At 47.9% G+C, this 14,606-nt stretch overlaps 1 pseudogene; it reads left to right on the top strand.

The window, feature by feature from the left end:
- Positions 1–6,429, top strand: part of LOC128928273 (NFAT activation molecule 1-like) — a 50,483-nt pseudogene extending 44,054 nt beyond the window's left edge.
- Positions 6,430–14,606: the final 8,177 nt, after the last annotated feature.

Here is a 14,606-nt window from a genome sequence, read left to right as displayed (position 1 = left end):
CCTGACCCACTGCGTCCCTTCCCCCAAACCCCCCAGTCCCAATGAGTCCAGGTGTCCTCTTCCCGGCAAGGGGGTTCCCATGCCACTTGGAGGTCAAAAGTGTGGTCCAGCCAGGCACAGTGGCTCACACCTGTAATTCCAACACTTTGGGAGGTCGAGGTGAGCAGACCACCTGAGGTCAGGAGTTCCAGAACAGCCTGGCCAACATGGCAAGAACCCATATCTACTAAAAGTACAAAAAATTAGCTGGGCATGGTGTCACAAACCTGTAGTCTCAGCTACTTGGGAGTCTGAGGCAAGAGAATCACTTGAACCCAGGCAGCAGAGGTTGGCAGTGAGCCGAGATTACACCACTGCACTTCAGCCTGGGCGACAGATCAAGACTGTGTTTCTGTAAAAAAGAGTATGTTCCTCTGGTGGGGGAACCCCTTTCTGGGGCCAGTGGAGGGCACGAGTCCTTGACAGCAGCTGCATGCCTCAGTCCTGCATGCTTAGCCCTGGCCCTCTCTATCTGCTGCTATTGCAGCCCCCTGCCCCAATATGATGTTGTGGGGTCAGGGATCCTGGTGTCTGCTGAGGGGGATGAGGAGGGAGAAAGGGGAGAGAGAAAGAGAGAGACCAACCTGGAGTGACAGGACCAAGAGAAAGAGGGGAGGTACAAGGAGCCCCAGAGAGGAAAAGCAGGAAGAAGACACTGACAGGAAAGAAGACATTGATTGATTGATTGATTGATTGAGGAGGTCATCAGAAGTTTCCACCATTGACTTCTAGGCACTCCCTTCCTCTTTGGTGGGGTACACATGGTGGGTTGCCATGGGTCCCTGTCTCCTTCCCTTGGCTCTTCTTGCCTCTGGGCTGGCTTCATTCTCAGGCAGGCTCTCCCTGAGGGTTCCTGGCTCACACCTAGCAACCCCATGGGAAGCTTGGCCTGGCCTGGGTTCTGTCAGCCTCAGCCTGACCAGTGTGGCACAGTCATTAGCCAGACCTGAGTCAGTGCTCACCTTGACAGCCGGGGGTGGGGCCCAAGGGCAGGGGTGGCTCCCCCCACAAGACACCAGGTATTCTCAGGGGAGGTAAACCTAGATGACCCTCTGTCTCCACTGCAGAATAGCAGTGCATGTGATTTTTCTCCTGCTGCAGAGGGAGATTTTCTACAGAACTGCCATAGTAGTGATGTTGAAAGCCACATGTGACCCTGCATACATGTGACATGAAAGTCATGGGAACCCTGCAGAAGGTGGTGTGAGAAGTTTCCTTTCCACCTTACCCTGGCCAGGGGTCCACCTCGGGCTCCTATCTGAGTTTAGGACCCAGCTGAGCCCTGATTACACTCACTTCCCACAGCGACCTGTGACCTGTCCACAGAAGAGGAACAAAGGCTTAGAGCAGTGGCCTGTCTTGTGGGCACAGGGCAGGGCCAGGAAGGAAGCTTGGGCATATTGTTGTGGGCCTTGGTCCTCCAGGCCTGGCCACACAAAGTCCTGCTCAGAAAGGAAGCTGGGAAGCAATGGGCTGGGAGACCCTGGGGTGAAGTCCACCTGGGTCTCTGCTCAGGAAAGGGTGGAGGTGGGTGAGAGGGGAGCCAATTTGGCTCCACTAGAAGCAAGTATGACCATGGGACAGGGATGGCATGCTTGGACTATCCAGTTGGTGACAGCTGTGAGACTGGGAGCATGATAAAGAGGGCGCTAGTTCTGGCTGCATGCCTGTGCTTCCTGGCCTTAGAGACTATCCTGAATGGCCCTTCCCTCCCAGCCCCTTCACAGACATCTGCATACAGATATGCACCAGTCCCCCCTGTGGGGGAAAAGGCCTGTGACATGATGGCCGTGGCCGCATCTGTTGAGAGCCTGCTCCAGCAGGGGTTGGGCCCTGAATATTCATCACCTCCCTCCATCCCTCCAAGGTGGAGTTAATCCCATTTCTTTTCTTTTTATTTTTTGCGATGGAGTTTCCCTCTTGTTACCCAGGCTGGAGTGCAATGGCACAATCTCAGCTCACTGCAGCCTCTACCACTGGGTTCAAGTGATTCTCCTGCCTCAGCCTCCTGAGTAGCTGGGATTATAGGCACCAGCTACCATGCCCAGGTAATTTTTTGTAATTTTAGTAGAAACAGAATTTCACTGGCCAGGCGTGGTGGCTCAAGCCTGTAATCCCAGCACTTTGTGAGGGGGAGGCAAGTGGATCACAAGGACAACAGATCGAGACCATCCTGGTCAACATGGTGAAACCCCGTCTCTACTAAAAATACAAAAATTAGCTGGGCATGGTTGTGCGTTCCTGTAAGCTGGGAAGCAATGGGCCATGTGACTGCAGTCTGGCTACTCAGGAGGCTGAGGCAGGAGAATTGCCTGAACCCAGGAGGCGGAGGTTGCGGTGAGCTGAGATCATGCCATTGCACTCCAGCCTGGGTAACAAGAGCAAAACTCCATCTCAAAAAAAAGAAAAAAAAAGAAACAGAGTTTCACTATGTTGGCCAGGCTGGTCTTGAATTCCTGACCTCAGGTGATCCACCCACCTCAGCCTCCCAAAGTACTGAGGTTACAAGTGTGAGCCACTGCACCCAGCCAGAGTTAATCCCATTTTGTGGGCAGACAGACTGAGACTTAGAGGAGGAGCATGGCCTGACTGCAGTCATATGGCTGGTGATGCAGGGGGAGCCCCCATGTACCTTGGCACTGGTATCTTACACCTCAGGGGTATAAGGGGTTATAATCACAAATGAAAAGGGGTGGCCACACCCCATCCTGGCCGTGCACATGGGCTAGCTCCTTATCTGGAGGCTTGGAAGCCACAGCAGGATCTGACCATGGTACTGATGGGTGCCCCTCCGCCGTTGCTGGGTGTGTTTCTCCCCACGTCCCAACTTCGAATGAGCTGCTGGCCTCCCACCATGGGGTCAAGGCTTTGCTCCTGGAGTTCCAGTTCCTGTGCCCTTTTCTTGAGACCTCAAGAACCTGAGAAAAACGGAAATAGCCCCTGGCTGTACTGGAGGGCCAGTTCTTGTCTCTTGCTTATCTGCTGAGCTCCTGCTGTCTGCGGGGACAGAATGAGAGATGGAGTAGCCCCTGCCCCTTAGGAGTGAGACAATGGAAAACACACACAGTTATTTCCAGGGGCTGAGGGCTGCACTGTGTGTGGTGGCTCCATCTGGTCCTACCATGGAGCCCTGGAGCCCCCGTCTCCTGGGTGAATTGTCCCCTGCCTCCTGAGCAGCCTGTCCCCAGTGACCCGATGTGGGTTAATGTCATTGTAGGCCCCTGGGTTAGCTGGGGTTCTCCAAATAAACAGAAGCAGTCCATGAGAAGATGAGATGAGATGGCTCAGCTCAGCAGTGAGGCAGTAGGATGTGGGGCCAGTTCCTCCATCCTCAGCCTTTCCTTCTGCTCAGGTCCTTGAGGGTTGGGCCCCCCCCCACCCTGGGGGCCATCTGCTTCCTGATTCTGACATTCAAATGCTAATCTCATCTGGAAACAGCCCCTAGACACACCCAGGAGTAACGTTTAATTGGGGCACCCTGTGGCCTGGTCAAGTTGACACACATCAACTTAACCATCACAGCCCCCATTGCGATTTGGAACACATCTCTGAAGGCCAGCCCAGCTCTGGAGCTCCTGTGAGAGCAGCCAAGGCCTCTGTTTTGTTTTGTTTTGTTTTGTTTTTGTGTGTGTGTGTTTTTTTAGACAAAGTCTTGCTCTGTCACCCAGGCTGGAGTGCAATGGGGCTATCTCGGCTCACCACAACCTCTGACTCCTGTGTTCAAGCGATTCTCCTGCCTCAGCCTCCTGAGTAGCTGGGATTACAGGCGCCTGCCACCATGCCCATCTAATTTTGTATTTTTAGTAGAGATGGGGTTTCACTGTGTTGGCCAGGCTGGTCTTGAACTCCTGACCTTGTTATCCACCTGCCTTGGCCTCCCAAAGTGCTGGGATTTCAAGCATGAGCCACCGTGCCTGGCCGGCCTCTGTTTCAACAGCCTCACAGCTCAACTCTCCCTTTGCCCAGTGTTAACACACGCACTCTGAATAAAGAGATTCCCCCTGAAAAGGCTTTGTGTAATCCACATGGCTGTTTATTCACCTGGTTGAGGCAGGTCGAGTCTGAAAAAGAGTCAATGGAGGGCGGTGGGATAGAAGTTGGTTTTATAGGTTTGGGGTGGGAAGTGGAAAGTTACAGAACTTACAGGTTAGGGCATTTTTTTTGCAAGCTGGGAGGGGGTTGTAGGGTCTGGAGTTGGGAGGTTGACCAAGTTGGTTACAAAATCCAATTGCCTTATCAATTGAGGTGTTTTGGAAAATTTTACCTGACAAGAAACCCAAGTGGCACTCTGAATTGGAGGAACACATTTTTATTACGCCTAGGATTAGCACTAAAAAGTTTGGACCCTGGCTAAGAAAAGTACAGAGTTTTTCTAGTTGAAGGGACAGGGGAAGGAACTCAGGACTTTAGACAATGGAGCAGGTTTTAGACAGTAAGGCATTTTTTTTTAAGGTTTTCCCATTAGTAAGCAGTAAGCTGAGTTACAGAAGCAGAAAGAGGCCATTACTAACTTTAAAAATAGGGACAGTTGCTGAAAATGTGCTGACAAAATCCTGGGCAAAATTTCTACTTTGTTTCCCCCTTCGATGCTCTCTTATGGATATTAGGGAGCATCACCTTTTACACCCTAGTGTTTGTACTTAGTGGCTTGTACCCACAAGGGCTGGATGTTCATTAGGCAAGGGCCAAAGGCTAAAAGGAGCAATATGGCAGCAAGGGGTTCCATTAGTGGGAGGAGCCAGGTGCCCGACTTTAAAGGTGGGACCACATGGTTCCTGAGTTTGAGAGGCACTGTCTAATTTCAGAGGCCCTTTTACTTAGCCATTGGGCTGTATTTTGTACCAGTCCCGACTGGCTGGTATAGAGAAGCAACATTCCTTTTCCAGAACAGAGATAGGGAAAAAGCAGCGATAGAGAATATCTCAAGTTAATTAAGCCCCACAGGGGTTGATAATGCTTCCTCTCTTCAGGGTCTTCCAGTTACTTTAGATTTTCTAGTTCCAGGAGGCCATCCAGAGTATACCTGCAGGTCATGGGGACAGCCACTGCATCCACGGAGCCCTCAGTCAGCCTAAAAGACCTTATACCCATTCCTGTATCCCTTGCCCTAACAGGAACTCAGAGCCCTCCCCAGGCCCTGCATGGGGCTGTCCAGGTCCTCAGTCTGCTCCCTGGGCCAGGCCCATGACCAAGGGCATTGAAGGAAATGTTGAGTGATGTGGGGGCAGGGTGGTGGGAGGGAATTGTGGTCACTCACGCCAAGGGGCAAGAAAGAATTCACGACGAGTTTGAAGTGCAAAGTGAAAGAAGGTTTATTAAGGCCGGGCCGTTGGCTCATACTGTAATCCCAGCACTTCGGGAGGCCAAGATGGGTGGATCACTTGAGGTCAGTTCAAGACTAGCCTGGCCAACATGGTGAAACCCCCTCTCTACTAAAAACACAAAAAATTAGCCCAGCATGGTGGCGGGCACCTGTAATCCCAGCTTCTTGGAAGGCTGAGACGGGAGAATCACTTGAACTCAGGAGGCGGAGGTTGCAGTGAGCCAAGATGGCACCACTGTACTCCAACCTGGGCAACAGAGCAAGACTCCGTCTCAAAAAAAAAAACAAAGGAATAAAAGAATGTCTACTCCATAGACAGAGCAGGCCCTAGGACTGCTGATTGCTCTTTTTTTTTTTTTTTTGAGACGGAGTTTCGCTCTTGTTACCCAGGCTGGAGTGCAATGGCGCGATCTCGGCTCACTGCAACCTCTGCTTCCTGGGTTCAGGCAATTCTCCTGCCTCAGCCTCCTGAGTAGCTGGGATTACAGGCACGCACCACCATGCCCAGCTAATTTTTTGTATTTTTAGTAAAGATGGAGTTTCACCTTGTTGACCAGGATGGTCTCGATCTCTTGACCTTGTGATCCACCCACCTCAGTCTCCCAAAGTGCTGGGATTACAGGTGTGAGCCACCAGGCCCTGCCCTGATTGCCCATTTTAATGGTTATTTCTTGATTATGTGCTAAACAAGGGGTGGGTTATTCATGCTTTCCCTTTTTAGACCATAGAGGGTAACTTGCCGTGGCATTTGTGAACTGTCATGGCGCTGGTGGAAGTGTAACAGTGAGGACAGAGGCCACTGTCGTGGTCATTTTGGTTTTGGTGGGTTTTGGCCAGCTTCTCTACTGCGACCTGTTTTATCAGCAATGTCCTTATGAGCTGTATTTTGTGCTGAACTCCTCATCCTGTGATTTAGAATGCCGTGACCGTCTGAGAATGCAGCCCAGTAAGTTCCATCCCCATTTTACCCATCTCCTATTTAAGATGAAGTTGGTTTGGTTCACACGCCTCTGACACCTTTACCTCTCTGGGCCTCTGTGTTCCCATCAGGATGTCAGAGCCTCTGAGGGCACAACCCCAGCGCTCTGGGAGCCTCTGTGTCTGCACTCAGCCTGGATGGAGGCTCAGTGTGGATGCTGTTTTGTTGGGTCATTGTTAGCCAGTGTAGACCAAGCTGGGCTAGACATGGGGCTGGAGGGGTATGGCCTCTACTGTAGGAAGAGGTGGAGGTGCAATTTGTGTAGGGATGACAAGCCCCAGCTTGGAGGGCCTTTTCCAGGCCCTTGGTCCTGGCCCCTGTTGCTGATGCCCTCTGTTGGGGCCTGAAGAGCTGGTGCCAAGGGCCTGGCCAGCAGGGGTCTGACCTGGCCTTTGGTCCTCTGTCTCCATTGCCCTGCACCTCTCAATTTTTTTTGTTTATTTGTTTGAGACAGAGTCTTGCTCTGTTACCCAGGCTGGAGTATAGTGGTGAAATCTTGGCTCACTGCAACCTCTGCCTGCCAGGTTCAAGTGATTCCCCTGCCACAGCCTTCTGAGTAGCTAGGGTTAGGTGCGTGCCACCATGCCTGGCTAATTTTTGTGTTTTTAGTAGAGATGGGGTTTCACCAGGTTGGTCAGGCTGGTCTGATCCACCCATGTTGGCCTCCCAAAGTGCTTGGTTGGCAGGCATGAGCCACCTCGCCCAGCCGATTTTTCTTTTTTTTTCTCTTAGAGATAGAGTCTTGCTCTGTCGCCCAGGCTGGAGTGCAATAGCTCAATCTCCACTCACTGCACCTCTGCCTCCTGGGTTCAAGTGATTTTTGTTCTGCCTCAGCCTCCTGAGTAGCTGGGATTACAGGCACCCACCACCATGTACAGCTAATTTTTGTATTTTTAGTAGAGGTCGTGATTCACCATGTTGGCCAGGATGGTCTCAATCTCTTGGCCTCATGATCTTCCCGCTTCAACCTCCCAAAAATGCTGGGGTTACAGGCATGAGCCACCATGCTCAGACACGCCCTGCACCTCTTCTCACTCCTCACTTCCTAAGATAAGTCATGGGGGATCCTGGTGATGGGAGCCATGGAGGGGCTTAGAGCAGGGGAGTGGCCACAGCAACAGGCTAACTGGGAACAGCTCCCTGGTGACAGGGCGGGAAATGGTGAGCCTGGAGGCAGGGGCAGGCAGCAGGGGTGTCCCAGGCCCAGCTGACAAAGCCCAGTACATGGGCTGCAACTATGAGGCCCGTCTCGGGGGCCAGGAGCATGCTTTGGGCCTGAGGTCACCCAGGTATTGGGCTGTAGCCAACTTGGCCCCAGAAACAGTTTCTATGCCTGGGTCTGCTTGGGCTCTGACACCAAATATGGTGTGGCCCTTGTCTGGCACCCCCAGCTGTGGTCCAGCGACATCTCCTGCCCCTCCAGGTGGGCCCAGACCCCACCCACACCATGGAGGCAGATCATTCCAGCACTTGGGACCCCCAAGTGGCCAGGGGCCTGTGCTGCTGCTCCTGGTCCTCCAACTGTCCACCCATCCGCATGATTCATGTGAGGTTAAAATTACCCAGGACCTAAATAGCCCCTTTCCCTACAGAAGAAAGACGGGGCTGGGGGACAGTGTGTTTTGTTTTACACCACAGTTTTGTCTTGCTGCCCCCATCTCAGGGAGCTCACCTGGCCTCTGACCCCACAACGATCTGCACACTCACTCATTAATTCACTCACTCATTGATTCATTCATTTACTGATCATTTATTAATTTTTCTTTCTTTCTTTTTTTATTTTTAATTTTATTTTTAATTTTTTATTGCATTTTAGGTTTTGGGGTACATGTGCAGAACGTGCAAGACAGTTGCATAGGTACACACATGGCAGTGTGTTTTCTTTGCTTTCTCCCCTTCACCCACATTTGACATTTCTCCCCAGGCTATCCCTTACCACCTCCCCCTCCCACTGACCCTCCCCCTTTCCCCCCAATAGACCCCACTGTTTGGTACTCCCCTCTCTGTGTCCATGTGTTCTCATTTTTCATCACCTGCCTATGAGGGAGAATATGCCGTGTTTCATTTTCTGTTCTTGTGTCAGTTTGCTGAGAATGATGTTCTCCAGATTCATCCATGTCCCTACAAACAACACGAACTCATCATTTCTGATTGCTGCATAATATTCCATGGTGTATATGTGCCACATTTTCCCAATCCAGTCTATCATCAATGGGCATTTGGGTTGATTCCAGGTCTTTGCTATTGTAAACAGTGCTGCAATGAACATTCGTGTGCATGTGTCCTTATAGTAGAACGATTTATAGTCCTTTGGATATATACCCAGTAATGGGATTGCTGGGTCAAATGGAATTTCTATTTCTAAGGCCTTGAGGAATTGCCACACTGTCTTCCACAATGGTTGGACTAATTTACACTCCCACCAACAGTGTAAAAGTGTTCCTATTTCTCCACATCTCCACAACAGCATCTGTTGTCTCCAGATTTTTTAATGATCGCCATTCTAACTGGCGTGAGATGGTATCTCAATGTGGTTTTGATTTGCATCTCTCTGATGACAAGTGACGATGAGCATTTTTTCATATGATTGTTGGCCTCATATATGTCTTCTTTCGTAAAGTGTCTGTTCATATACTTTGCCCAATTTTGAATGGGTTGTTTGTTTTTTTCCTGTAAATCTGTTTGAGTTCTTTGTAAATTCTGGATATCAGCCCTTTGTCAGATGGGTAAACTGCAAAGATTTTTTCCCATTCTGTTGGTTGCCGATTCACTCTAGAGAGTGTTTCTTTTGCTGTGCAGAAGCTGTGGAGTTTGATTAGTTCCCATTTGTCTATTTTGGCTTTTGTTGCCAATGCTTTTGGTGTTTTGTTCATGAAGTCCTTGCCTACTCCTATGTCCTGGATGGTTTTGCCTAGATTTCCTTCTAGGGTTTTTATGGTGCCAGGTCTTATGTTTAAGTCTTTAATCCATCTGGAGATAATTTTGGTGTAAGGTGTCAGGAAGGGGTCCAGTTTCTGCTTTCTGCACATGGCTAGCCAGTTTTCCCAGCATCATTTGTTGAACAGGGAATCCTTTCCCCATTGCTTGTTTTTGTTGGGTTTATCAAAGGTTGTATGGTTGTAGATATGTTGTGTTGCCTCTGATGCCTCTGTTCTGTTCCATTGGTCTAAATCTCTGTTTTGGTACCAGTACCATGCTGTTTTGATTACTGTAGCCTTGTAGTATAGTTTGAAATCCGGTAGTGTGATGCCCCCTGCTGTGTTCTTTTTGCTTAGAATTGACTTGGCTATGCGGGCTCTCTTTTGATTCCATATGAAGTTCATGGTGGTTTTTTCCAGTTCTGTGAAGAAAGTCAATGGTAGCTTGATGGGTATAGTGTTGATTCTGTAAATTACTTTGGGCAGTATAGCCATTTTTACGATATTAATTCTTCCTAACCATGAACATGAAATGTTTCTCCATCTGTTTGTGTCCTCTCTGATTTTGTTGAGCAGTGGTTTGTAGTTTTCCTTGAAGAGGTCCCTTACGTTCCTTGTGAGTTGTATTCCAAGGTATTTTATTCTTTGTAGCAATTGTGTATGGCAGTTCATTCTTGATTTGGCTCTCTTTAAGTCTGTTATTGGTGTAGAGGAATGCTTGTGATTTTTGCACATTGATTTTATATCCTGAGACTTTGCTGAAGTTGCTTATCAGTTTCAGGAGTTTTTGGGCTGAGGCGATGGGGTCTTCTAGGTGTACTATCATGTCGTCTGCAAATAGAGACAATTTGGCTTTCACCTTTCCTATTTGAATACCCTTTATTTCTTTTTCTTGCCTGATTGCTCTGGCTAGAACTTCCAGTACTATATTGAATAGGAGTGGTGACAGAGGGCATCCTTGTCTAGTGCCGGATTTCAAAGGGAATGCTTCCAGTTTTTGCCCATTCAGTATGATATTGGCTGTTGGTTTGTCATAAATAGCTTTTATTACTTTGAGATACGTTCCACTGATACCGAGTTTATTGAGGGTTTTTAGCATAAAGGGCTGTTGAATTTTGTCAAATGCCTTCTCTGCATCAATTGAAATAATGATGTGGTTTTTGTTTTTGGTTCTGTTTATGTGGTGAATTACGTTTATAGGCTTGCGTACGTTGAACCAGCCTTGCATCCCCGGGATGAATCCTACTTGATCATGATGAATAAGTTTCTTGATTTGCTGTTGCAATCGGCTTGCCAATATTTTATTGAAGATTTTTGCATCTATGTTCATCATGGATATTGGCCTGAAGTTTTCTTTTCTTGTTGGGTATCTGCCAGGTTTTGGTGTCAGGATGATATTGGTCTCATAGAATGATTTGGGAAGGATTTCTTCTTTTTGGATTATTTGGAATAGTTTCAGAAGAAATGGTACCAGCTCCTCTTTGTGTGTCTGGTAGAATTCGGCTGTGAACCCGTCTGGACCTGGGCTTTATTTGTGTGGTAGGCTCTTAATTCCTGCCTCGACTTCTGCCCTTGTTATTGGTCTATTCATAGTTTCAGCTTCCTCCTGGTTTAGGCTTGGGAGGACACAGGAGTCCAGGAATTTATCCATTTCTTCCAGGTTTATTAGTTTATGTGCATAGAGTTGTTTGTAATATTCTCTGATGATGGTTTGAATTTCTGTGGAATCTGTGTTGATTTCCCCTTTATCATTTTTTATTGCATGTATTTGGTTGTTCTCTCTTTTCTTTTTAATCAATCTGGCTAGTGGTCTGTCTATTTTGTTGATCTTTTCAAAAAACCAGCTCTTGGATTTATTGATTTTTTGGAGGGTTTTTCGTGTCTCAATCTCCTTCAGTTCAGTTCTGATCTTAGTTATTTCTTGTCTTCTGCTGGGTTTTGAGTTTTTTTTATCTTGCTCCTCTAGCTCTTTCAATTTTGACGATAAGGTGTCAATTTTGGATCTCTCCATTCTTCTCATATGGGCACTTATTACTATATACTTTCCTCTAGAGACTGCTTTAAATGTGTCCCAGAGATTCTGGCATGTTGTGTCTTCGTTCTCATTGGTTTTGAAGAACTTCTTTATTTCTGCCTTCATTTCATTGTTTATCCAGTCAACATTCAAGAGCCAGTTGTTCAGTTTCCATGAAGCTGTGCGGTTCTGGGTTGGTTTCTGTATTCTGAATTCTGACTTGATTGCACTATGGTCTGAGAGGCTGTTTGTTATGATTTCAGTTGTTTTGCATTTGTTGAGCAGTGCTTTACTTCCAATTATGTGGTCAATTTTAGAGTAGGTGCGATGTGATGCTGAGAAGAATGTATATTCTGTGGATTTGGGGTGGAGAGTTGTGTAAATGTCTATCAGGTTTGCTTGCTCCAGGTCTGAGTTCAAGCCCTGGATATCCTTGTTGATTTTCTGTCTGGTTGATCTGTCTAATATTGACAGTGGAGTATTAAAGTCTCCCACTATTATTGTGTGGGAGTCTAAGTCTCTTTGTAAGTTGTTAAGAACTTGCCTTATGTATCTGAGTTCTCCTGTATTGGGTCCATATATGTTTAGGATCGTTAGCTCTTCTTGTTGTATCGATCCTTTTACCATTATGTAATGGTCTTCTTTGTCTCTTTTGATCTTTGTTGCTTTAAAGTCTATTTTATCAGAGATGAGAATTGCAACTCCTGCTTTCTTTTGCTCTCCATTTGCTTGGTAAATCTTCCTCCATCCCTTTATTTTGAGCCTTTGTGTATCCTTGCATGTGAGATGGGTTTCCTGGATACAGCACACTGATGGGTTTTGGCTTTTTATCCAATTTGCCAGTCTGTGTCTTTTGATTGGTGCATTTAGTCCATTTACATTTAGGGTTAATATTGTTATGTGTGAATTTGATACTGCCATTTTGATGCTCGCTGGCTGCTTTGCCCGTTAGTTGTTGTAGATTCTTCATTATGTTGATGCTCTTTAGCATTTAGTGTGATTTTGGAATGGCTGGTACTGGTTATTTCTTTCTATGTGTAGTGCCTCTTTCAAGAGCTCTTGTAAAGCAGGCCGGGTGGTGACAAAATCTCTGAGTACTTGCATGTTCACAAAGGATTTTATTCTTCCTTCACTTCTGAAGCTCAGTTTGGCTGGATATGAAATTCTGGGTTGAAAGTTTTTTTCTTTAAGGATGTTGAATATTGGCCCCCACTCTCTTCTGGTTTGTAGAGTTTCTGCCGAGACATCTGCTGTGAGTCTGATGGGCTTCCCTTTGTGGGTGACCCGACCTTTCTCCCTGGCTGCCCTTAGTATTTTCTCCTTTATTTCAACCTTGTTGAATCTGATGATTATGTGCCTTGGGATTGCTCTTCTTTCGGAATATCTCTGTGGTGTTCTCTGTATTTCCTGCAATTGAGTGTTGGCCTGTCTTGCTAGGTGGGGGAAATTTTCCTGGATAATGTCCTGAAGAGTATTTTCCAGCTTGGGTTCATTCTCTTCGTCACATTCTGGTACGCCTATCAAACGTAGGTTAGGTCTCTTCACATAGTCCCACATTTCTTGGAGGCTTTGTTCATTCCTTTTTGCGCTTTTTTCTCTGATGTTGGTTTCTTGTTTTATTTCATTGAGCTGATCTTCGACTTCTGATATTCTTTCTTCTGCTTGGTCAATTCGGCTATTGAAACTTGTGCATGCTTCGCGAAGTTCTTGTATTGTGTTTTTCAACTCCTTTAATTCATTCATATTCCTCTCTAAGGTATCCATTCTTGTTATCATTTCCTCAAATCTTTTTTCAAGTTCCTTAGTTTCTTTGCATTGATTTAAAACATGTTCTTTTAGCTCACAAAAGTTTCTCATTATCCACCTTCTGAAGTCTAATTCCATCATTTCGTCACAGTCATTCTCCATCCAGCTTTGTTCCCTTGCTGGTGAGGAGTTTTGGTCCTTTCTAGGAGGTGAGGTGTTCTGGTTTCGGGTGTTTTCCTCCTTTTTGCGCTGGTTTCTTCCCATCTTTGTGGATTTATCCACCTGTCATCTGTGTAGTTGCTGACTTTTCGATTGGGTCTCTGAGTGGACTCCCAGATTGTTGATGATGAAGTATTTCTGTTACTTGATTTTCCTTCTACCAGTCTAGCCCCTTCACTGTAAGACTGCTGAGGTCCACTCCAGGCCCTGCTTGTCTGGGGTGCTCCTATAGCAGCTGCGGAACAGCGAGGGATGCTACCAGTTTCTTTTTCTGCTATCTTCGTCCCAGAATGATGCCTGCCAAATGTCAGTCTTTTGGATATAGAGGGGTCAGGGAGCTGCTTGAGGAGAGAGTCTGTACTTTGTAGGAGCTCAAGTGCTGAGCTGTGAGCTCTGTTGTTCATTCAGGGCTGTTAGGCTGCTATGCTTAATTCTGCTGCAACATAACTCATAAAAAAACCCCTTTTTTTCTCAGATGCTCTGTCTGGGGGGCGGGTTGGGGCTTTCCTTGTGAGTGTCCGCCTTGCTGTCCTGCCCAGCTAGGAGGCAGTCTATTCACTCTTTGCCTGCCGAGGCTCTGCGCTGCTGGTGTGAGGTTTGCCCTGTTTCTGCAGGCTCTGCCCTTCTGCTGCAGTCTCCGCCCTGCTGCCCTGGGCTCCACCCTGCGGTGGAGTCTCTCTGTTGTACCGGGTTGCCTCGGCAATGGCAGGCTGTGTCAGCAATGGGCGTGTACCTCAGTAGGGGCTGATTGCCTCAGTAATGGCGGACGCCCCTCCCCCACGGAGCTGCGCTTTAAGAAAACCTCCTCACTGGGAGTGTTTGGAATCGCCATTTTGTTTGTCGCACTGTGCTACCCCAAACGCTGTTTCCCTGGGATTTCCTGGGCTGGCTCCCTGTCCAAGTCCCATTCAGTTTCAAGTTCAGCCCTCTCAGGTCTCAGTTTGCCGGTTCAACAGGGCACCCATAACAGTGCGCTTTTGTATGGAGCACTGTGGAGCGCCTCTGCACTCTGGAGCAGGCCGCAGCCACACCAGCTGCCCGCTACACCAGCGAACACCTCTGCCTGGCGTCCTGCGTCTCTTTTATACCTGGGAATTTCCCCGTTCTGTGGGCAACTAAGATCCATCTGGAAATGCGTCCCCGACTCACCCTCTCTGTGCATCCAGCGAGAGCTTCAATCCTGGGTTGTTCTCACAGCGCCATCTTGAGTCCTCCCCTAGTTTTAATTTTGAGATGGAGTTTTGCTCTGGTTACCCAGGCTGGAGTGCAATGGCATGATCATGCCTCACTGCAACCTCCACCTCCTGGGTTCAGGCAATTTTCCTGCCTCGCTTCCTCAGTAGCTGGGATTACAGGCACATGCCACCA

This window comes from Callithrix jacchus, chromosome 7, assembly GCF_049354715.1.
Source record: "Callithrix jacchus isolate 240 chromosome 7, calJac240_pri, whole genome shotgun sequence".
Classification (NCBI taxonomy): Eukaryota; Metazoa; Chordata; class Mammalia; order Primates; family Cebidae; genus Callithrix; species Callithrix jacchus.
The sequence above is the reverse complement of the archived record's forward strand: the minus strand, read 5'-3'. Positions and strand labels throughout refer to the sequence as shown.